Below are 22850 nucleotides of genomic sequence, written 5' to 3' on the forward strand. Positions count from 1 at the left end.
CTAGAGCTGTGTGTCCAGCCCTCGACAATAGATAAAGTCCTTAGCTATGGGTCCAGTCCTTGGCTGGGTGGCCACTATTCAGCATAAGGGTCCAGTGTTTAGCTGAGTCCAGTGATCGGATACTGGTCCAGTCCTCCCAGGGAGGACCAGTTTCTGGCTGAAGTTTAGCCTTTGCTGTGAGTCCAGCCCTCGGCAGTGAGTCCTTGGCTGGGGTCCAGTTTTCTTCTGTAGACCCAGTTCTTGGCTGCAGGGGTCAGTTTTCAGGTTCACGTCCAGTCATTGGCTTCTGGTCCAGTTGTGGTCTGGTGCTCAGCTAGTGTCCAGTCCCATGGTTGTCTGTCCAGTCCTCGGGTCGCGTGTCTAGTCCTAGGGCCGTGTGTCCAGTCCTCAGACTGTCTGTCCAGTCCTATGGCCAGGTTGTGTCCAGTCCTAGGACTGTTTGTCCTGTCCTAGGGCCAGGCAGTGTCCAGTCCTTGGGCTGTACACTCAGTCCTCGGGCTGTGTGTCCAGTCCTAGGGCTGTGTGTCCAGTCCTAGGGCTGTGTGTCCAGTCCTTGGATCAAATATCCAGTCCTAGGGCCATTTGGTCAGTCCTCGGGTGCTGGTCAGGTGCTCAGGTAGTGTCCAGTCCATGGGCCATGTGTCCAGTCCTCGGGCTGTGTGTCCAGTCCTCGGGGCATGTGTCCAATCCTCAGACTGTATGTCCAGTCCTTTGGCCATGTCCTAGGGTTGTGTGTCCAGTCCTAGGTCCGTGTGTCCAGTTCTCTGGGCATGTGTACAGTCCTCGTGATGTCCGTTCAGTCCTTGGTCCAGGTGTCCAGTCCTAGAGCCCTGTGTCCAGTCATAGGGTGGTGTGTCCAGTCCTCAGGCCGTTTGTTCGGTCCTAGAGCTGTGTGTCCAGTCCTAGGCCTGTGTGTCCAATCCTGAGGTGCTGGTCATGTGCTCCGGTAGTGTCCATTCCTTGGGCCGTGGCTGTGTGTCCAGTTCTCAGGATGTCTGTCCAGTCCTAGATCCCTGTGTCCAGTCCTTGGTCCGTGTGTCCAGTCCTAGCGCTTTGTGTCCAGCCCTTGGTCCGTGTGTCCAGTCCTAGCACCTTGTGTCCAGCCCTTGGTCTGTGTGTCTAGTCCTAGCGCGATGTGTCCAGTCCTAGGGTTGTGTGTCCAGTCCTCAGGATGTCTGTCCAGTCCTTGGTCCGTGTGTCCAGTGCTAGGGTTGTGTGTCCAGTCCTCAGGATGTCTGTCCAGTCCTTGGTCCGTGTGTCAGTCCTTGGTCCGTGTGTCCAGTCCTTGGTCCGTGTGTCCAGTCCTCGAGACCCTTGTCCAGTCCTTGGTCCGGGTGTCCAGTTCTAGCGCCGTGTGTCCAGTCCTTGGTCCGTGTGTCCAGCCCTTGGTCCGTGTGTCCAGTCCTAGCGCGGTGTGTCCAGTCCTAGGGTTGTGTGTCCAGTCCTCAGGAAGTCTGTCCAGTCCTAGGTCCGTGTGTCCAGTGCTAGGGTTGTGTGTCCAGTCCTCAGGATGTCTGTCCAGTCCTTGGTCCGTGTGTCAGTCCTTGGTCCGTGTGTCCAGTCCTCGAGCCCCTTGTCCAGTCCTTGGTCCGGGTGTCCAGTTCTAGCACGTGTGTCCAGTCCTTGGTCCTTGTGTCCAGTCCTTGGTCCGTGTGTCCAGTTCTAGCGCCGTGTGTCCAGTCCTTGGTCCGTGTGTCCAGTCCCTGGTCCAGGTGTCCAGTCCTAGGTCCGTGTGTCCAGTCCTAGGTCCGTGTGTCCAGCCCTAGGTCCATGTGTCTAGTCCTCTGAATGTGTGTCCAGTCCTAGAGCCCTGTGTCCAGTCCTAGGTCCATGTGTCTAGTCCTAGAGCCCCTTGTCCAGTTCTAGCGCAGTGTGTCCAGTCCTAGGGTTGTGTGTCCAGTCCTCAGGATGTCTGTCCAGTCCTTGGTCCGTGTGTCAGTCCTTGGTCCGTGTGTCCAGTCCTTGGTCCGTGTGTCTAGTCCTCGAGCCCCTTGTCCAGTCCTTGGTCCGGGTGTCCAGTTCTAGCGCCGTGTGTCCAGTCCTTGGTCCGTGTGTCCAGTACTTGGTCCGTGTGTCCAGTCCCTGGTCCAGGTGTCCAGTCCTAGGTCCGTGTGTCCAACCCTAGGTCCGTGTGTCTACTCCTCTGGATGTGTGTCCAGTCCTAGGATTGTGTGTCCAGTCCTAGGGTTGTGTGTCCAGTCCTCGGGATGTCTGTTGAGTCCTCGGGATGTCTGTCCAGTCCTAGAGCCCTGTGTCCAGTCCTTGGTCCGTGTGTCCAGCCCTAGGTCCGTGTGTCCAGTCCTAGGGCCGTGTGTCCAGTCCTCAGGATGTCTGTCCAGTCCTTGGTCCGTGTGTCTAGTCCTAGGGCCAGGTGTCCAGTCCTAGGGTTGTGTGTCCAGTTCTAGCGCCGTGTGTCCAGTCCTTGGTCCGTGTGTCCAGTTCTAGCGCTGTGTGTCCAGTCCTTGGTCCGTGTGTCCAGTCCTAGAGCCCCTTGTCCAGCCCGTTGTCCAGTCCTTGGTCCTTGTGTCCAGTCCTTGGTCCGTGTGTCCAGTTCTAGCGCCGTGTGTCCAGTCCTTGGTCCGTGTGTCCAGTCCTTGGTCCGTATGTCCAGTCCTAGAGCCCCTTGTCCAGTCCTCGAGCCCCTTGTCCAGTCTTTGCTCCGTGTGTCCAGTCCTAGGTCCGTGTGTCCAGTCCTAGGTCCGTGTGTCCAGTCCTAGATCCCTGTGTCCAGTCCTAGGTCCGTGTGTCCAGTCCTAGATCCCTGTGTCCAGTCCTTGGTCCGTGTGTCCAGTTCTAGCGCCGTGTGTCCAGTCCTCGGGATGTCTGTCCAGTCCTAGATCCCTGGGTCCAGTCCTTGGTCCGTGTGTCCAGTCCTTGGTCCGCGTGTCCAGTTCTCAGGAGCTGGTCCCAGGTTCAGCCACGTGGCCAGTCCTAAGGTCGAGTCCAGTCCTCAGCAGAGTGACCTTTGCCCTCAATGTCAGGCCCCCTCGCCCCCACCCTAGCGCTGACGTCAGTGTAGACAGGGTCCTCACTGACCTGTTTGTTTGGACTTGGGTCCGGTGGCGGGGTCATTGTCCGCCACTCGGCCTTATCTTCACTTCTTGAGGCCTGAGGGAGGGGCCAGGGGCCAGGGTCCGTCCTAGACTGATGCCAGAGCAGACCCGGAGCCTGCGAGGACCGAGAGACAGCGCCTAGAGGCGAGAGAAGAGGACCGAGACAGCGCCTAGAGGCGAGAGAAGAGGCGACTCCCGGTAGGAACCATGGGGGGAGGGTCTGAGGGTAGGCAGGAGGGGACCAAAGACTATAGAGGTAGAGACCCTTGAGGGAGGGGCTGCGACCAGGCAGGAGGGGGCCAGAGACTATAGAGGGGCAGAGAGACCCTTGAGGGAGAGGGGGGCACAGACTACAGAGGTAGAAACCAGAGACCCTGGAGGGAGGGACCAGGCACTGGGGTGGCAGAGACTGCAGAGGTAGAGACCAGAGACCCTGGAGGGAGGGACCAGGCTCTAGGGGGGCAGAGACTGCAGAGGTAGAGACCAGAGACCCTTGAGGGAGGGGCAGAGGACCAGGCAGGAGGGGGCCGGAGACTATAGAGGTGGGGACCAGAGACCCTTGAGGGAGGGTCTGAGGGTCTGGAGGCAGGAGTGGCCATATGCTATAGAGGTAGAGACCAGAGACCCTTGACGGAGGGGCTGAGGGTAGGCAGGAGGGGGCCAGGGTCTATAGAGGTAGGGACCAGAGACCCTTGAGGGAGGGGCTGAGGGTCTGGAGGCAGGAGTGGCCATATGCTATAGAGGTAGAGACCAGAGACCCTTGAGGGAGGGGGTGAGGTCTAGACAGGAGGGGGCCAGAGACTATAGAGGTAGGGACCAGATACCCTTGAGGGAGGGGCTGAGGGTAGGCAGGAGGGGGCCAGAGACTATAGCGGTAGAGACCAGAGACCTTGAGGGAGGGACCAGGCAGGAGGGGGCCAGAGACTATAGAGGGGCAGAGAGACCCGTGAGAGAGAGGGGGGCACAGACTACAGAGGTAGAAACCAGAGACCCTGGTGGGAGGGACCAGGCACTAGGGGGGCAGGGACTGCAGAGGTAGAGACCAGAGACCCTTAAGGGAGGGGCAGAGGACCAGGCAGGAGGGGGCCAGAGACAATAGAGGTAGGGACCAGAGACCCTTGAGGGAGGGGCTGAGGGTCTGGAGGCAGGAGTGGCCATATGCTATAGAGGTAGGGACCAGAGACCCTTGACGGAGGGGCTGAGGGTAGGCAGGAGGGGGCCAGAGTCTATAGAGGTAGGGACCAGAGACCCTTGAGGGAGGGGCTGAGGGCCAGGCGAGGTGGGGGTGGGTACAGACTGTAGAGCTAGCGAAGGGGAATCATAGAGACAGGGGCTGTGGGCCAAGGACCAGGCACCAAAGAGCCAGAGACCCTTGAGGGAGGGGGTGAGGTCTAGACAGGAGGGGGGCACAGACTACAGAGGTAGAGACCAGAGACCCTTGAGGGAGGGGGTGAGGTCTAGACAGGAGGGGGGCACAGACTACAGAGGTAGAGACCCGAGACCCTTGAGGGAGGGGCTGAGGACCAGGCAGGAGGGGGCCAGAGACTATAGAGGGGCAGAGAGACCCGTGAGGGCGAGGTGGGGGGAGGGCACAGACTGTAGAGGTAGCGAAGGGGAATCATAGAGGCGGGGGCTGTGGGCCAAGGACCAGGCACCAAAGAGCCAGAGACCCTGGAGAGCGGGACCAGGCAGGAGGGGGCACAGACTACAGAGGTAGTAAAGGGGGATCATATGGAACGAGACCAGGGATTATAGAGGCAGGGACCAGAGGCCAGACACCAAGGAGACAGAGCTCATAGAGGTAGAGATCAGATAGCATAGAAGTTGATACCAGGGATCACAGAGAAGAAATCACATATCATAGAAAGCACCAGTGAGAATAGAGGAAGAGACCCTGGATCACAGGAGAAAAAAAACAGCTATGATAAAAGAAAGCGACAGGGGCCATCCAGGAAGTGACCAGGGTTAATAGAGAAGATACCAGGGAACATAGAGGAAGAGACCAGTGATCACAAAGAAGAGACCAGGGTTCAGAGAGAAGAGACTAGAAATTATAGAGGAAGAGACCAGGGATCATAGAGAAGAGAACTGGGAACATAGAGGAAGAGACCAGGGATCATAGAGAAGACGCCAGGGATCATAGAGAAGACGCCAGGGATCATAGAGAAGAGACGGGGGATCTAAGAGAAGAGACCAGGGCTCACAGAGAAGAGGCTAGAGATCATAGAGGAAGAGACCAGGGATCATAGAGAAGAGACCGGGGATCACAGAGGAAGAGACCAGAGATCATTGAGAAGAGAACAGGGATCATAGAAAGGAGACCGGGATCATTGAAAAGAGACAAGGTATCATAGAGAAGAGACCAGAGATAATTGAGAAGAGGACATGGATCATAGAGAGGAGACCGGGATCATAGAGAAGAGACAAGTTCCAACACATAGCTTTATTCGGTTACTTTCAACCATAAAAGCAAAACAACCAACAATTGAATGAAAAAGGAAATATAAATTAGGTTAAAAAGAATAAGAATAAGATAAAAACATATATTTCAGCCTTAAAACACATAAAATTATTTTCCTTAAAAAAAGCACCTAACCCCCTAATACCTAACATTTAAATAGACAAAGGGTTTTGTTTCAGTCTATGTGTATAGTTAAAATTTAGCAACTAAAACACTTTTTTTTTTTTTTTTTGGTCCTCATCATCATTATTTCCCCAGAAATTTAGTACGTATATGCCAAGCAGCTACAATATACTTACTAACCGCACAGGATAGAGGGAGAGAAGTTTCCCTCATCATGATCCTTAAGGCAACAATACAATGTCTTACCCCCATATTACTGCACACAGGTCGTAACCACTTCCGTCGCGCAATCAAATAAACAGGGCATATAAACATAAAATGTACAATGGATTCAGAAATTTGATTACAACTCGGACAAGTATCAGGACTTGCGGTCGCACTCCATGTGCTGCCATAGGATTTAAGAGGCAGACAACCATATCTGAACTGAATATATAGACTCTTACTTAATGGGTCAAGAATTGTATCCATAAATGGTTCCAGATACGGGTACCATTTAAAATCAAAAAATTGTGAAGTCAATCTGCCGTGTGTTGAACACAGCAAGTAGTTTTCCCTGACATATATCCAGTAAACAATTTTCAAATGATTCTTCTGATCCTTCCTTATACTTTCTGGATGACTCCAAAACTCACTAAGACCCAATCTGTGGAACCATTTTGAGATGTGGCTAAACCAGGGAATGGTAAGTACATTTGGTCTGTCTAGAATGTCTTGAATAGACTCCTTGTATGTGGATAGCTCTGGGGTGGTCCATACACGGACCCAGAATAGCAATGGTCGTAGGGCAATTACATCAGAGATGCGTGAAAGGCCAAGGTCCCAGAACATAGGCAGCAGTGGGGTATTGCGAGGACAGGCCAGAGTCGACCTTACAAAGTTGTTTTCCCCCACTGCAAGCTTGCCAGTGTTCGAGGACCCCCAAATTTCAGACCCGTAGACCGCAGCGCTCTGTGCCTTTGCTTGGTAAATTTTAATAGTTGGAGTAATCACTCTCTCAGAAGTAGATTTGTGAAAGCGTAAAATGGCCCCAGATCTCTGCGCCAGAATAGCTGAACTTTTTTCAATTTGGGCCCCCCAGTGCAGATTGTTGCTAATTCTCACCCCCAAATAATCTATGGAGCTTACCATACCTAGGGGGGTACCATTATGGAAAATTGAATATCTCTTAGTGGGGCCACAACCCAGGGTCATAAATTTAGTTTTGCTATGGTTGAGTTCAAGGCCATAGTCACCACAAAACAAACTAAACTTATCCACAAGTACCTGGAGACCCATAGGGGTTCTGGAGATCAGGAGGGAATCATCAGCAAATAGCAAAATTTGAATGTTATGGTTGTTCAAGGATGGAGCATCATTTTGGCAGTTGGTAACGACTTGCACCACCTCGTTGATAAACAATGTAAATAGCGTTGGGGCAAGAACACAGCCCTGGCGTACTCCTCTCTTAATATCTATTTTGTCGGTGAGTTCCCCCTGCTTACCCCATCTGACTTGTGAAAAGGTTTTTTCATGTAATCTTTGGATCAAATGCACTAGATTTCCTGGGATACCGATTTTATTTAATACTCCCCATAGTTTCTCTCTTGGGACTAAATCAAATGCAGATCTTAGATCTACGAAAGCAACATAAAGTTTTTGCTTAGATAGGGTGACATACTTCCAAAATAGTAATGACAGCCTGAGGACTTGGTCCATGGTGTTAGTTTTAGGCCGAAAACCGGCCTGTAAGGGGGATAAAATTTGGTTGTCTTGAATCCAATCGGTAAGCCTATCTAGGACCTGCTTAGCAAACGTCTTCTGAAGAATATCAATTAGGCTGATTGGTCGATAATTTGCAGGTGAACCTACATCACCCTTTTTGTGAATCGGTATTATTTCTGCGCCACGCCAGGAATCTGGAATAGAGCTACCAGCTGCTATGGCATTAGACAATACATTGATGTTCCATGCCCATATCTTTGGTTCTGATTTGAACAGGTCCCCTGGGATCTTATCTGGACCAGGGGCTTTGGCTGGCCTCAAATAATTAATTGCAGCTGCTGTTTCGGCTAAAGTAAAAACAATGCTCTCAGTTGTGGTCTTGTTAACAGCCCAACACTCATCATATCCAGGGTCCTCCAGAGATTGTGGTGCAGGCAGAGCATAAATTCCAGAAAAATAGGACACCCATCTTTCGGGCTGTATGTACATACCAATGTCATCATTGCCCCTTTTCGAACTAGAGGTCAACAGCCGCCAGAAGGAACTATCATCTTTGTATTTGAAGAGACAAGTTATCATAGAGAAGAGACCAGAGATCATAGAGAAGAGACAAGGTATCCTAGAGAAGAGACCAGAGATCTAAGAGAAGATACCAGGGATCACAGAGAAGACACCAGGGATCATAGAGAAGAGACCGGGGATCTTAGAGGAAGAGACCAGGGATCATAGAGAAAGAGACCAGGGATCATAGAGAAGAGACCGGGGATCTTAGAGGAAGAGACCAGGGGTCATAGAGAAGAGACCGGGGATCATAGAGAAAACACCAGAGATATAGAGGAAGAGACCAGTAATCATAGAGAAGAGACCAGGTGCTATAGACAGGGATCATAGAGAAGAGACTGGGGATCATAAAGGAAGAGACAAGGGATCAAAGAGGAAGAGCCCAGGGATCTTAGAGGAGAGACCAGGGATCATAGAGGAAGAGATCAGGGATTATGGAGGAAGAGAGAAAGGATCACAGAAGAATAGACCCTGGATCTCAGAGGAAAATCATAAAAGAAGAGAAGGGGGTCATCCAGGGAGTGACCAGGGAGCACAGAGAAAGAACTCAGAGGTCGTAGAGGAAAAGGCCAGTAATGATAGAAAACAATGCAAAACACTATAGAGGAAGAGACCAGGGATCATAGGGAAAAGATCAGGGATCATAGAAGAAGAGACAAAGGATCATAAAGAAGAGACCAGTGATCATAGGGAAGAGACCAGGGATCATAGAGAAGAGACTGGGGATCATAGAGGAAGAGACCGGCTGACAGAGGAAGAGAGCAGGGATCATGGAGGAAAAGACGAGAGTTTATAGAGAAGAGTCCAGTGATCGTAGAGGAAGAGACCAGGGTTCATGGAGAAGAGACCAGGATCATAGAGGAAGAGACCAGGGATCATAGAGAAGAGACCATGGTTCATAGAGAGGAGACTAGAGATCATAGAGGAAGAGACCAGGGATCATAGAGAAGAGAACGGGGAACATATAGGAAGAGACCAGGGATCAAATAGAAGACGCCAGGGATCATAGAGAAGAGACCGGGGATCAAAGAGAAGAGACCAGGATTCATAGAGAAGAGACTAGAGATCATAGAGGAAGAGACCAGGGATCATAGAGACGATGTCAGGAATCATAGAGAAGAGACCGGGGATCACAGAGGAAGAGACCAGGGATCATAGCGAGGAAAACGGGGAACAGAGAGGAAGAGACCAGAGATCACAGAGAAGAGATCATAGAGGGAAAGACTAGTGATCATAGCAAAGAGACCAGGGATTATAGAGAAGAGATCATAGAGGAAGAGACCAGGGATCATAGAGAAGAGATCATAGAGGAGGAGACCAGGGATCATAGCGAAGAGACCAGGGATCATAGAGAAGAAATCCTAGAGGAAGAGACCAGGGATCATAAGAAATACACCAATCGATTCAGGAAGAGAACAGGGATCATAGAGGAAGAGATCAGGGATCACAGAGAAGAGAACAGGGATCATAGAGGAAGAGGCCAGGGATCAGAGAGAAGAGAACAGGAATCATAGAGAAGAGACCAGGGATTATTGAGAAGAGACCAGGGATCATGGAGAAGAGACCGGGTATCATAGAGAAGAGACCAAGATCATGGAGGAAGTGACCAGGGATTATAGAGAAGAGACCAGGGATCATAGAGAAGAGACAAGGGATCATAGAGAAGAGAACGGGGAACATATAGGAAGAGACCGGGGATCATAGAGAAGAGACCGGGGATCACAGAGGAAGAGACCAGAGATAATTGACAAGAGACCAGGGATCATTGACAAGAGACCGATGATCATAGAGAAGAGACCAAGGATCATAGAGAAGAGACCAGGATCATAGAGGAAGAGACCAGGGGTGATAGAAAAGAGACCAGGGATCATGTAGAAGAGACCAGGGATCTTTGACAAGAGACTGGGGATTATAGAGAAGAGACCGGGGATCATTGAGGAAGAGACCAGGGATCATTGAGAAGAGAACAGGGATCATAGAGAAGAGACCGGGATCATAGAGAAGAGACCAGGGATCATAGAGAAGAGACCGAGGATCATAGAGGAAGAGACGGGGGATCAAAGAGAAGAGACCAGGGATCAAAGAGAAGAGAACAGAGATCATAAAGAAGAGACCAGAATCATAGAGCAGATACCAGGGATCATAGAGAAGAGACCGGGGATCATAGAGGAAGAGACCGGGGATCATAGAGAAGAGACGAGGGATCATAGAGAAGAAACCGGGGATCATAGAGGAAGAGACCAGGGATCATTGAGAAGAGAACAGAGATCATAGAGAAGAGACCAGGATCATAGAGAAGAATAAAGGTATCATAGAGAAGAGACCAGAGATCATAGAGAAGAGACCAGAGGTCATAAAGAAGGCACTGTAGATCATAGATGAAGAGACCAGGGATTATAGAGAAGTGACCAGGTATCATAGAGAAGGAGACCAGGGATCATAAAAAAGAGTCCCTGGATCATAGAGGAAGAGACAAGGGATCATAGAGAAGAGACCGGGGATCATAGAGAAAAGACCAGAGATATAGAGTAAGAGACCAGAAATCATAGAGAAGAGACCAGGGGCCCTAGAGGAAGAGACCAGGGATCATAGAAGAAGAGATCAGGGATCATGGAGGAAGAGACAAGTGATCATAGAAGAAGAGACCCTTAATCTCAGATGAAAATCATAAAAGAAGAGAACTGGGTTCATCCAGGAAGTGACCAGGGAGCACAGAGAAAGAACTCAGAGGTGGTCGAGAAACAGGTGAGTAATCACAGAAAATAATGCAAAACACTATAGAGGAAGAGACCAGGGATCATAGAGGAAGGGACTAGGGTTTAAAGAGAAGAGACTAGGGATCATGGAGAAGAGACCAGGGATCATAGGGAAAAGACCAGGGATCACAGAGGAAGAGACCAGGGATCATAGAGAAGAGACCTGGGATCATTGAGGAAGAGACCGGCTGGTAGAAGAAGAGACGAGGGATCATAGAGGAAAAGACGAGAGTTTATAGAGAATAGACCAGGGATCATAGAGGAAGAGACCTGGGATCAAAGAGAAGAGACTATGGTTCATAGACGAAAAGACTAGAGTTCATAAAGGAAGAGACCAGGGATCATTGAGAAGAGACCAGGGGTCATAGAGAAAGAGACCAGGGATCAGATAGAAGAGACCAGGGATCACAAAGGAAGAGACCTGGGATCAAAGAGAATAGACCAGTGTTCATAGAGGAAGAGACTAGGGTTCATAGAGGAAGACACAAGGGATCATTGAGAAGAGACCGGGGATCATAGAGGAAGAGACCAGGGATGATAGAGAAGAGAATGGGAACATATAGGAAAAGACCAGGGATCAGCTAGTAGGGATTACAGAGGAAGAGACTAGGGAGCAGAGAGAAGAGAACAGGGATCAGAGAGAAGAGACCAGGGATCAGAAAGGAAGAGACCAATTGTTTCAATAAGAGACCCAGTATTATAACGAAAGACACCAATTGATTGAGGAAGAGACCAGGAATCATAGAGGAAGGGACTAGGGATCATAGAAAGGAGACTAGGGATCATAGAGGAAGAGACCGGGATCACAGAGGAAGAGACCAGGGTCCATAGAGAAGAGACCAGTGATCATAGAGGAAGAGACCAGTAATCATAGAGAGGAGAACAGGGAACATAGAGGAAGAGACCAGGGATCGTAGAGAGGAGAACAGGGAGCATAGAGGAAGAGACCATGGCTCATAGAGAGGAGAACAGGGAACATAGAGGAAGAGACCAGTGATCATAGAGAGAGATCATAGAGGAAGAGACAAGGGATCATAAAGAAGAGGCCAGGTATCATAGATGAAGAGACCAGGGATCATAGAGGAAGGGACTAGGGTTTATAGAGAAGAGACTAGGGATCATGGAGAAGAGACCAGGGATCATAGGGAAAAGACCAGGGATCACAGAGGAAGAGACCAGGGATCATAGAGAAGAGACCTGGGATCATTGAGGTAGAGACCGGCTGGTAGAAGAAGAGACCAGGGATCATAGAGGAAAAGACGAGAGTTTATAGAGAATAGACCAGGGATCATCGAGGAAGAGACCTGGGATCAAAGAGAAGAGACTATTGTTCATAGACGAAAAGACTAGAGTTCATAAAGGAAGAGACCAGGGATCATTGAGAAGAGACCAGGGGTCATAGAGAAAGAGACCAGGGATCAGATAGAAGAGACCAGGGATCACAAAGGAAGAGACCTGGGATCAAAGAGAATAGACCAGTGTTCATAGAGGAAGAGACTAGGGATCATAGAGGAAGACACAAGGGATCATTGAGAAGAGACCGGGGATCATAGAGGAAGAGACCAGGGATGATAGAGAAGAGAATGGGAACATATAGGAAAAGACCAGGGATCAGCTAGTAGGGATTACAGGGGAAGAGACTAGGGAGCAGAGAGAAGAGAACAGGGATCAGAGAGAAGAGACCAGGGATCAGAAAGGAAGAGACCAATTGTTTCAATAAGAGACCCAGTATTATAACGAAAGACACCAATTGATTGAGGAAGAGACCAGGAATCATAGAGGAAGGGACTAGGGATCATAGAAAGGAGACTAGGGATCATAGAGGAAGAGACCGGGATCACAGAGGAAGAGACCAGGGTCCATAGAGAAGAGACCAGTGATCATAGAGGAAGAGACCAGTAATCATAGAGAGGAGAACAGGGAACATAGAGGAAGAGACCAGGGATCGTAGAGAGGAGAACAGGGAGCATAGAGGAAGAGACCATGGCTCATAGAGAGGAGAACAGGGAACATAGAGGAAGAGACCAGTGATCATAGAGAGAGATCATAGAGGAAGAGACAAGGGATCATAAAGAAGAGGCCAGGTATCATAGATGAAGAGACCAGGGATCATAGAGGAAGACACCAATTAGGAAGAGAGCAGGTATCATAAAGAAAGGCACCAATTGATTCAGGAAGAGACCAGGAATCATAGAGGAAGAGACTAGGGTTCAGAGAGAAGAGACTAGGGATCATGGAGAAGAGACCAGGGATTATTGGGAAGATACCAGGGATCATAGAGGAAGACACCAGGGATCAGAGAGTAAGAGACCATGGATCATAGAGAAGAGAACAGGGAAAATAAAGGAAGAGACAAGGAATCATACAGAAGAAATCAGGGATCATAGAGGAAGATACCAGGGATCATATAAAAGAGATCAGGGATCATAGAGGAAGAGACCCGGGATCATAGAGAAGAGACCAGGGATCATAGAGGAAGACACCAATTGATTCAGGAAGAAAGCAGGGATCATAGTGGAAGGGGCGAGGGTTCAGAGAGAAGAGGCTAAGGATCATAGTGAATACACAAGGAGTCAATAGAGAAGAGACCGGGGATCATATAGGAAGAGACCAGGGATAATAGAGAAGAGACCAGGGATCATAGAGGAAGAGATCAGGGATTATAGAGGACAGGACCGGGGTTCATAGTGAAGAGACAAGGGAGAATAGATTAAGAGTAACTGGATCACAAAAATAATCATAAAAGAAGACAAGAGGGCTCATCCAGGAAGTGACCAGGGAGCACACAGATAGAACCCTGAGTGCATAGAGGAAAAGGCCAGTAATCATAGAAAATGATGCAACGAACTATGGAGGAAGAGACCAGGAGTCATAGAGGAAGAAACCAGGGATCATAGAGGAAGAGACCAGGGATCATAAAGAAGAGAGCAGGGATCATAGGGAAGAGACCAGGGATCATAGAGGAAGAGACAACGGATCATAAAGAAGAGACCAGGGATCATAGAGGAAGATACCATGGTTCATAGAGAAGATACTAGAGATCATAGAGGAAGAGACCATGGGTCATAGAGGAAGACACAAGGGATCATTGAGAAGAGACCGGGGATCATAGAGGAAGAGACCAGGGATGATAGAGAAGAGAATGGGAACATTTAGGAAAAGACCAGGGATCAGCTAGTAGGGATTACAGAGGAAGAGACTAGGGAGCAGAGAGAAGAGAACAGGGATCAGAGAGAAGAGACCAGGGATCAGAAAGGAAGAGACCAATTGTTTCAATAAGAGACCCAGTATTATAACGAAAGACACCAATTGATTGAGGAAGAGACCAGGAATCATAGAGGAAGGGACTAGGGATCATAGAAAGGAGACTAGGGATCATAGAGGAAGAGACCGGGATCACAGAGGAAGAGACCAGGGTCCATAGAGAAGAGACCAGTGATCATAGAGGAAGAGACCAGTAATCATAGAGAGGAGAACAGGGAACATAGAGGAAGAGACCAGGGATCGTAGAGAGGAGAACAGGGAGCATAGAGGAAGAGACCATGGCTCATAGAGAGGAGAACAGGGAACATAGAGGAAGAGACCAGTGATCATAGAGAGAGATCATAGAGGAAGAGACAAGGGATCATAAAGAAGAGGCCAGGATCATAGATGAAGAGACCAGGGATCATAGAGGAAGGGACTAGGGTTTATAGAGAAGAGACTAGGGATCATGGAGAAGAGACCAGGGATCATAGGGAAAAGACCAGGGATCACAGAGGAAGAGACCAGGGATCATAGAGAAGAGACCTGGGATCATTGAGGTAGAGACCGGCTGGTAGAAGAAGAGACCATGGATCATAGAGGAAAAGACAAGAGTTTATAGAGAATAGACCAGGGACCATCGAGGAAGAGACCTGGGATCAAAGAGAAGAGACTATTGCTCATAGACGAAAAGACTAGAGTTCATAAAGGAAGAGACCAGGGATCATTGAGAAGAGACCAGGGGTCATAGAGAAAGAGACCAGGGATCAGATAGAAGAGACCAGGGATCACAAAGGAAGAGACCTGGGATCAAAGAGAATAGACCAGTGTTCATAGAGGAAGAGACTAGGGATCATAGAGGAAGACACAAGGGATCATTGAGAAGAGACCGGGGATCATAGAGGAAGAGACCAGGGATGATAGAGAAGAGAATGGGAACATATAGGAAAAGACCAGGGATCAGCTAGTAGGGATTACAGGGGAAGAGACTAGGGAGCAGAGAGAAGAGAACAGGGATCAGAGAGAAGAGACCAGGGATCAGAAAGGAAGAGACCAATTGTTTCAATAAGAGACCCAGTATTATAACGAAAGACACCAATTGATTGAGGAAGAGACCAGGAATCATAGAGGAAGGGACTAGGGATCATAGAAAGGAGACTAGGGATCATAGAGGAAGAGACCGGGATCACAGAGGAAGAGACCAGGGTCCATAGAGAAGAGACCAGTGATCATAGAGGAAGAGACCAGTAATCATAGAGAGGAGAACAGGGAACATAGAGGAAGAGACCAGGGATCGTAGAGAGGAGAACAGGGAGCATAGAGGAAGAGACCATGGCTCATAGAGAGGAGAACAGGGAACATAGAGGAAGAGACTAGTGATCATAGAGAGAGATCATAGAGGAAGAGACAAGGGATCATAAAGAAGAGGCCAGGTATCATAGATGAAGAGACCAGGGATCATAGAGGAAGGGACTAGGGTTTATAGAGAAGAGACTAGGGATCATGGAGAAGAGACCAGGGATCATAGGGAAAAGACCAGGGATCACAGAGGAAGAGACCAGGGATCATAGAGAAGAGACCTGGGATCATTGAGGAAGAGACCGGCTGGTAGAAGAAGAGACCAGGGATCATAGAGGAAAAGACGAGAGTTTATAGAGAATAGACCAGGGATCATAGAGGAAGAGACCTGTGATCAAAGAGAAGAGACTATGGTTCATAGACAAAAAGACTAGAGTTCATAAAGGAAGAGACCAGGGATCATTGAGAAGAGACCAGGGGTCATAGATAAAGAGACCAGGGATCAGATAGAAGAGACCAGGGATCACAAAGGAAGAGACCTGGGATCAAAGAGAATAGACCAGTGTTCATAGAGGAAGAGACTAGGGTTCATAGAGGAAGACACAAGGGATCATTGAGAAGAGACCGGGGATCATAGAGGAAGAGACCAGGGATGATAGAGAAGAGAATGGGAACATATAGGAAAAGACCAGGGATCAGCTAGTAGGGATTACAGGGGAAGAGGCTAGGGAGCAGAGAGAAGAGAACAGGGATCAGAGAGAAGAGACCAGGGATCAGAAAGGAAGAGACCAATTGTTTCAATAAGAGACCCAGTATTATAACGAAAGACACCAATTGATTGAGGAAGAGACCAGGAATCATAGAGGAAGGGACTAGGGATCATAGAAAGGAGACTAGGGATCATAGAGGAAGAGACCGGGATCACAGAGGAAGAGACCAGGGTCCATAGAGAAGAGACCAGTGATCATAGAGGAAGAGACCAGTAATCATAGAGAGGAGAACAGGGAACATAGAGGAAGAGACCAGGGATCGTAGAGAGGAGAGCAGGGAGCATAGAGGAAGAGACCATGGCTCATAGAGAGGAGAACAGGGAACATAGAGGAAGAGACCAGTGATCATAGAGAGAGATCATAGAGGAAGAGACAAGGGATCATAAAGAAGAGGCCAGGTATCATAGATGAAGAGACCAGGGATCATAGAGGAAGACACCAATTAGGAAGAGAGCAGGTATCATAAAGAAAGGCACCAATTGATTCAGGAAGAGACCAGGAATCATAGAGGAAGAGACTAGGGTTCAGAGAGAAGAGACTAGGGATCATGGAGAAGAGACCAGGGATCATTGGGAAGATACCAGGGATCATAGAGGAAGACACCAGGGATCAGAGAGTAAGAGACCATGGATCATAGAGAAGAGAACAGGGAAAATAAAGGAAGAGACAAGGAATCATACAGAAGAAATCAGGGATCATAGAGGAAGATACCAGGGATCATATAAAAGAGATCAGGGATCATAGAGGAAGAGACCCGGGATCATAGAGAAGAGACCAGGGATCATAGAGGAAGACACCAATTGATTCAGGAAGAAAGCAGGGATCATAGTGGAAGGGGCGAGGGTTCAGAGAGAAGAGGCTAAGGATCATAGTGAATACACAAGGAATCAATAGAGAAGAGACCGGGGATCATATAGGAAGAGACCAGGGATAATAGAGAAGAGACCAGGGATCATAGAGGAAGAGATCAGGGATTATAGAGGACAGGACCGGGGTTCATAGTGAAGAGACAAGGGAGAATAGATTAAGAGTAACTGGATCACAAAAATAATCATAAAAGAAGACAAGAGGGCTCATCCAGGAAGTGACCAGGGAGCACACAGATAGAACCCTGAGTGCATAGAGGAAAAGGCCAGTAATCATAGAAAATGATGCAACGAACTATGGAGGAAGAGACCAGGAGTCATAGAGGAAGAAACCAGGGATCATAGAGGAAGAGACCAGGGATCATAAAGAAGAGAGCAGGGATCATAGGGAAGAGACCAGGGATCATAGAGGAAGAGACAACGGATCATAAAGAAGAGACCAGGGATCATAGAGGAAGATACCATGGTTCATAGAGAAGATACTAGAGATCATAGAGGAAGAGACCATGGGTCATAGAGGAAGAGACCAGGGATCATACAGAAGAGACCGGGGATCATAGAGAAAAGACCAGAGATATAGAGTAAGAGACCAGAAATCATACAGAAGAGACCAGGGGCCCTAGAGGAAGAGACCAGGGATCATAGAAGAAGAGATCAGGGATCATGGAGAAAGAGACAAGTGATCATAGAAGAAGAGACCCTTAATCTCAGATGAAAATCATAAAAGAAGAGAACTGGGTTCATCCAGGAAGTGACCAGGGAGCACAGAGAAAGAACTCAGAGGTGGTCGAGAAAAAGGTGAGTAATCATAGAAAATAATGCAAAACACTATAGAGGAAGAGACCAGGGATCATAGAGGAAGGGACTAGGGTTTATAGAGAAGAGAGTAGGGATCATGGAGAAGAGACCAGGGATCATAGGGAAAAGACCAGGGATCACAGAGGAAGAGACCAGGGATCATAGAGAAGAGACCTGGGATCATTGAGGAAGAGACCGGCTGGTAGAAGAAGAGACCAGGGATCATAGAGGAAAAGACGAGAGTTTATAGAGAATAGACCAGAGATCATAGAGGAAGAGACCTGAGATCAAAGAGAAGAGACCATGGTTCATAGACGAAAAGACTAGAGTTCATAAAGGAAGAGAACAGGGATCATTGAGAAGAGACCAGGGGTCATAGAGAAAGAGACCAGGGATCAGATAGAAGAGACCAGGGATCACAAAGGAAGAGACCTGGGATCAAAGAGAATAGACCAGTGTTCATAGAGGAAGAGACTAGAGTTCATAGAGGAAGACACAAGGGATCATTGAGAAGAGACCGGGGATCATAGAAGAAGAGACCAGGGATGATAGAGAAGAGAATGGGAACATATAGGAAAAGACCAGGGATCAGCTAGTAGGGATTACAGAGGAAGAGACTAGGGAGCAGAGAGAAGAGAACAGGGATCAGAGAGAAGAGACCAGGGATCAGAAAGGAAGAGACCAATTGTTTCAATAAGAGACCCAGTATTATAACGAAAGACACCAATTGATTGAGGAAGAGACCAGGAATCATAGAGGAAGGGACTAGGGATCATAGAAAGGAGACTAGGGATCATAGAGGAAGAGACCGGGATCACAGAGGAAGAGACCAGGGTCCATAGAGAAGAGACCAGTGATCATAGATCAAGAGACCAGTAATCATAGAGAGGAGAACAGGGAATATAGAGGAAGAGACCAGGGATCGTAGAGAGGAGAACAGGGAGCATAGAGGAAGAGACCATGGATCATAGAGAGGAGAACAGGGAACATAGAGGAAGAGACCAGTGATCATAGAGAGAGATCATAGAGGAAGAAACAAGGGATCATAAAGAAGAGGCCAGGTATCATAGATGAAGAGACCAGGGATCTTAGAGGAAGACACCAATTAGGAAAAGAGCAGGTATCATAAAGAAAGGCACCAATTGATTCAGGAAGATACCAGGAATCATAGAGGAAGAGACTAGGGTTCAGAGAGAAGAGACTAGGGATCATGGAGAAGAGACCAGGGATCATTGGGAAGAGACCAGGGATCATAGAGGAAGACACCAGGGATCAGAGAGTAAGAGACCATGGATCATAGAGAAGAGAACAGGGAAAATAAAGGAAGAGACAAGGAATCATACAGAAGAAATCAGGGATCATAGAGGAAGATACCAGGGATCATATAAAAGAGATCAGGGATCATAGAGGAAGAGACCCGGGATCATAGAGAAGAGACCAGGGATCATAGAGGAAGACACCAATTGATTCAGGAAGAAAGCAGGGATCATAGTGGACGGGGCGAGGGTTCAGAGAGAAGAGGCTAAGGATCATAGTGAATACACTAGGAATCAATAGAGAAGAGACCGGGGATCATATAGGAAGAGATCAGGGATAATAGAGAAGAGACCAGGGATCATAGAGGAATAGACCAGGGATCATAGAGGAAGAGATCAGGGATTATAGAGGACAGGACCGGGGTTCATAGTGAAGAGACAAGGGAGAATAGATTAAGAGTAACTGGATCACAAAAAAATAATCATGAAAGAAGACAACAGGGCTCATCCAGGAAGTGACCAGGGAGCACACAGATAGAACCCTGAGTGCATTGAGGAAAAGGCCAGTAATCATAGAAAATGATGCAACGAACTATGGAGGAAGAGACCAGGAGTCATAGAGGAAGAAACCAGGGATCATAGAGGAAGAGACCAGGGATCATAAAGAAGAGAGCAGGGATCATAGGGAAGAGACCAGGGATCATAGAGGAAGAGACAACGGATCATAAAGAAGAGACCAGGGATCATAGAGGAAGATACCATGGTTCATAGAGAAGATACTAGAGATCATAGAGGAAGAGACCATGGGTCATAGAGGAAGAGACTAGGGATCATACAGAAGAGACCGGGGATCATAGAGAGGAGGCCAGGGATCATAGACCAAAAGACCAAAGATCACAGAGAAGAGAATAGGGAAAATATAGGAAGAGACCAGGGATCATAGAAAAGAGACCAGGGATCATTGAGACTAGTCCAGGGTTCATTGAGAAGAGACCAAAGATCATAGAGGACAAGATCAGGGATCGTAGAGAAGAGACCAGGGATCATAGAGAAGAGACAAGGGATCATAGAGGAAGAGACCAGGGATCAAAGAGAAGAGACCAGGGTTCATAGAGAAGATACTAGAGATCCTAGAGGAAAATACCAGGGATCACAGAGAAGAGACCAGGGATCATAGAAAAGAGACTAGTGATTATAGAGGAAGAGATCTGGTATCACTGAGAAGAGACCAGGATTCATAGAGAAGAGATCAGGGATCATAGAGAAAGAGACGACAGATCATAGAGGAGGACACCAATTGATTCAGGAAGAGAGCAGGGGTCATAGTGGTAGGGGCGGGGTTTCATAGAGAAGAGTGATCATGGAGGAAGAGATCAGGGATTATAGAGGAAGCGACCAGGGTTCATAGTGAAGAGACAAGGGAGCATAGAATAATAGACCCTGGATCACAGAAGAAAATCATAAAAGAAGAAAACAGGGCTCATCCAGGAATTGACCAGGGTGCACACAGATAGAACCCTGAGGTCGTAGAGGAAAAGGCCAGTAATCATAGAAAACGATGCGAGGAACTATGGAGAAAGAGACCAGGAGTCATAGAGGAAGGGAACAGGGTTCACAGAGAAGAGACCACGGTTCATAGAGGAAGAGACCGGGGATCATAGAGAGGGGACCAGGGATCATAGACCAAGAGACCAAAGATCACATAGAGGAGAATAGGGAAAATATAGGAAGATACCAGGAATCATAGAGAAGAGACCAGAGGTCATAAAGAAGGCACTGTAGATCATAGAGGAAGAGACCAGGGATTATAGAGAAGTGACCAGGTATCATAGAGAAGGAGACCAGGGATCATAAAAAAGAGTCCCTGGATCATAGAGGAAGAGACCAGGGATCATAGAGAAGAGACCGGGGATCATAGAGAAAAGACCAGAGATATAGAGTAAGAGACCAGAAATCATAGAGAAGAGACCAGGGGCCCTAGAGGAAGAGACCAGGGATCATAGAAGAAGAGATCAGGGATCATGGAGGAAGAGACAAGTGATCATAGAAGAAGAGATCCTTAATCTCAGACGAAAATCATAAAAGAAGAGAACTGGGTTCATCCAGGAAGTGACCAGGGAGCACAGAGAAAGAACTCAGAGGTGGTTGAGAAAAAGGTGAGTAATCATAGAAAATAATGCAAAACACTATAGAGGAAGAGACCAGGGATCATAGAGGAAGGGACTAGGGTTTATAGAGAAGAGACTAGGGATCACGGAGAAGAGACCAGGGATCATAGGGAAGAGACCTGGGATCATTGAGGAAGAAACCGGCTGGTAGAAGAAGAGACCAGGGATCATAGAGGAAAAGACGAGAGTTTATAGAGAATAGACCAGGGATCATAGAGGAAGAGACCTGGGATCAAAGAGAATAGACCATGGTTCATAGATGAAAAGACTAGAGTTCATAAAGGAAGAGACCAGGGATCATTGAGAAGAGACCAGGGGTCATAGAGAAAGAGACCAGGGATCAGATAGAAGAGACTAGGGATCACAAAGGAAGAGACCTGGGATCAAAGAGAATAGACCAGTGTTCATAGAGGAAGAGACTAGGGTTCATAGAGGAAGACACAAGGGATCATTGAGAAGAGACCGGGGATCATAGAGGAAGAGACCAGGGATGATAGAGAAGAGAATGGGAACATATAGGAAAAGACCAGGGATCAGCTAGTAGGGATTACAGAGGAAGAGACTAGGGAGCAGAGAGAAGAGAACAGGGATCAGAGAGAAGAGACCAGGGATCAGAAAGGAAGAGACCAATTGTTTCAATAAGAGACCCAGTATTATAACGAAAGACACCAATTGATTGAGGAAGAGACCAGGAATCATAGAGGAAGGGACTAGGGATCATAGAAAGGAGACTAGGGATCATAGAGGAAGAGACCGGGATCACAGAGGATGAGACCAGGGTCCATAGAGAAGAGACCAGTGATCATAGAGGAAGAGACCAGTAATCATAGAGAGGACAACAGGGAACATAGAGGAAGAGACCAGGGATCGTAGAGAGGAGAACAGGGAGCATAGAGGAAGAGACCATGGATCATAGAGAGGAGAACAGGGAACATAGAGGAAGAGACCAGTGATCATAGAGAGAGATCATAGAGGAAGAGACAAGGGATCATAAAGAAGAGGCCAGGTATCATAGATGAAGAGACCAGGGATCATAGAGGAAGACACCAATTAGGAAGAGAGCAGGTATCATAAAGAAAGGCACCAATTGATTCAGGAAGAGACCAGGAATCATAGAGGAAGAGACTAGGGTTCAGAGAGAAGAGACTAGGGATCATGGAGAAGAGACCAGGGATCATTGGGAAGAGACCAGGGATCATAGAGGAAGACACCAGGGATCAGAGAGTAAGAGACCATGGATCATAGAGAAGAAAACAGGGAAAATAAAGGAAGAGACAAGGAATCATACAGAAGAAATCAGGGATCATAGAGGAAGATACCAGGGATCATATAAAAGAGATCAGGGATCATAGAGGAAGAGACCCGGGATCATAGAGAAGAGACCAGGGATCATAGAGGAAGACACCAATTGATTCAGGAAGAAAGTAGGGATCATAGTGGAAGGGGCGAGGGTTCAGAGAGAAGAGGCTAAGGATCATAGTGAATACACAAGGAATCAATAGAGAAGAGACCGGGGATCATATAGGAAGAGACCAGGGATAATAGAGAAGAGACCAGGGATCATAGAGGAAGAGACCAGGGATAATAGAGGAAGAGATCAGGGATTATAGAGGACAGGACCGGGGTTCATAGTGAAGAGACAAGGGAGACTAGATTAAGAGTAACTGGATCACAAAAATAATCATAAAAGAAGACAACAGGGCTCACCCAGGAAGTGACCAGAGAGCACACAGATAGAACCCTGAGTGCATAGAGGAAAAGGCCAGTAATCATAGAAAATGATGCAACGAAC

General features: G+C 48.0%; 1 protein-coding gene across 1 annotated transcript in view; it reads left to right on the forward strand.

Moving 5' to 3' along the window:
- Positions 1-3086: 3086 nt before the first annotated feature.
- Positions 3087-22850, forward strand: part of APOC2 (apolipoprotein C2) — an 80139-nt gene continuing 60375 nt past the window's right edge. Inside the window, exon 1 of the mRNA XM_069201466.1 lies at positions 3087-3251. The gene's annotated coding sequence lies outside the window, so the exon portion shown is untranslated. The remainder of the gene's footprint in view (positions 3252-22850) is intronic.

Source organism: Pleurodeles waltl, chromosome 7 (genome assembly GCF_031143425.1).
Source record: "Pleurodeles waltl isolate 20211129_DDA chromosome 7, aPleWal1.hap1.20221129, whole genome shotgun sequence".
Classification (NCBI taxonomy): domain Eukaryota; kingdom Metazoa; phylum Chordata; class Amphibia; order Caudata; family Salamandridae; genus Pleurodeles; species Pleurodeles waltl.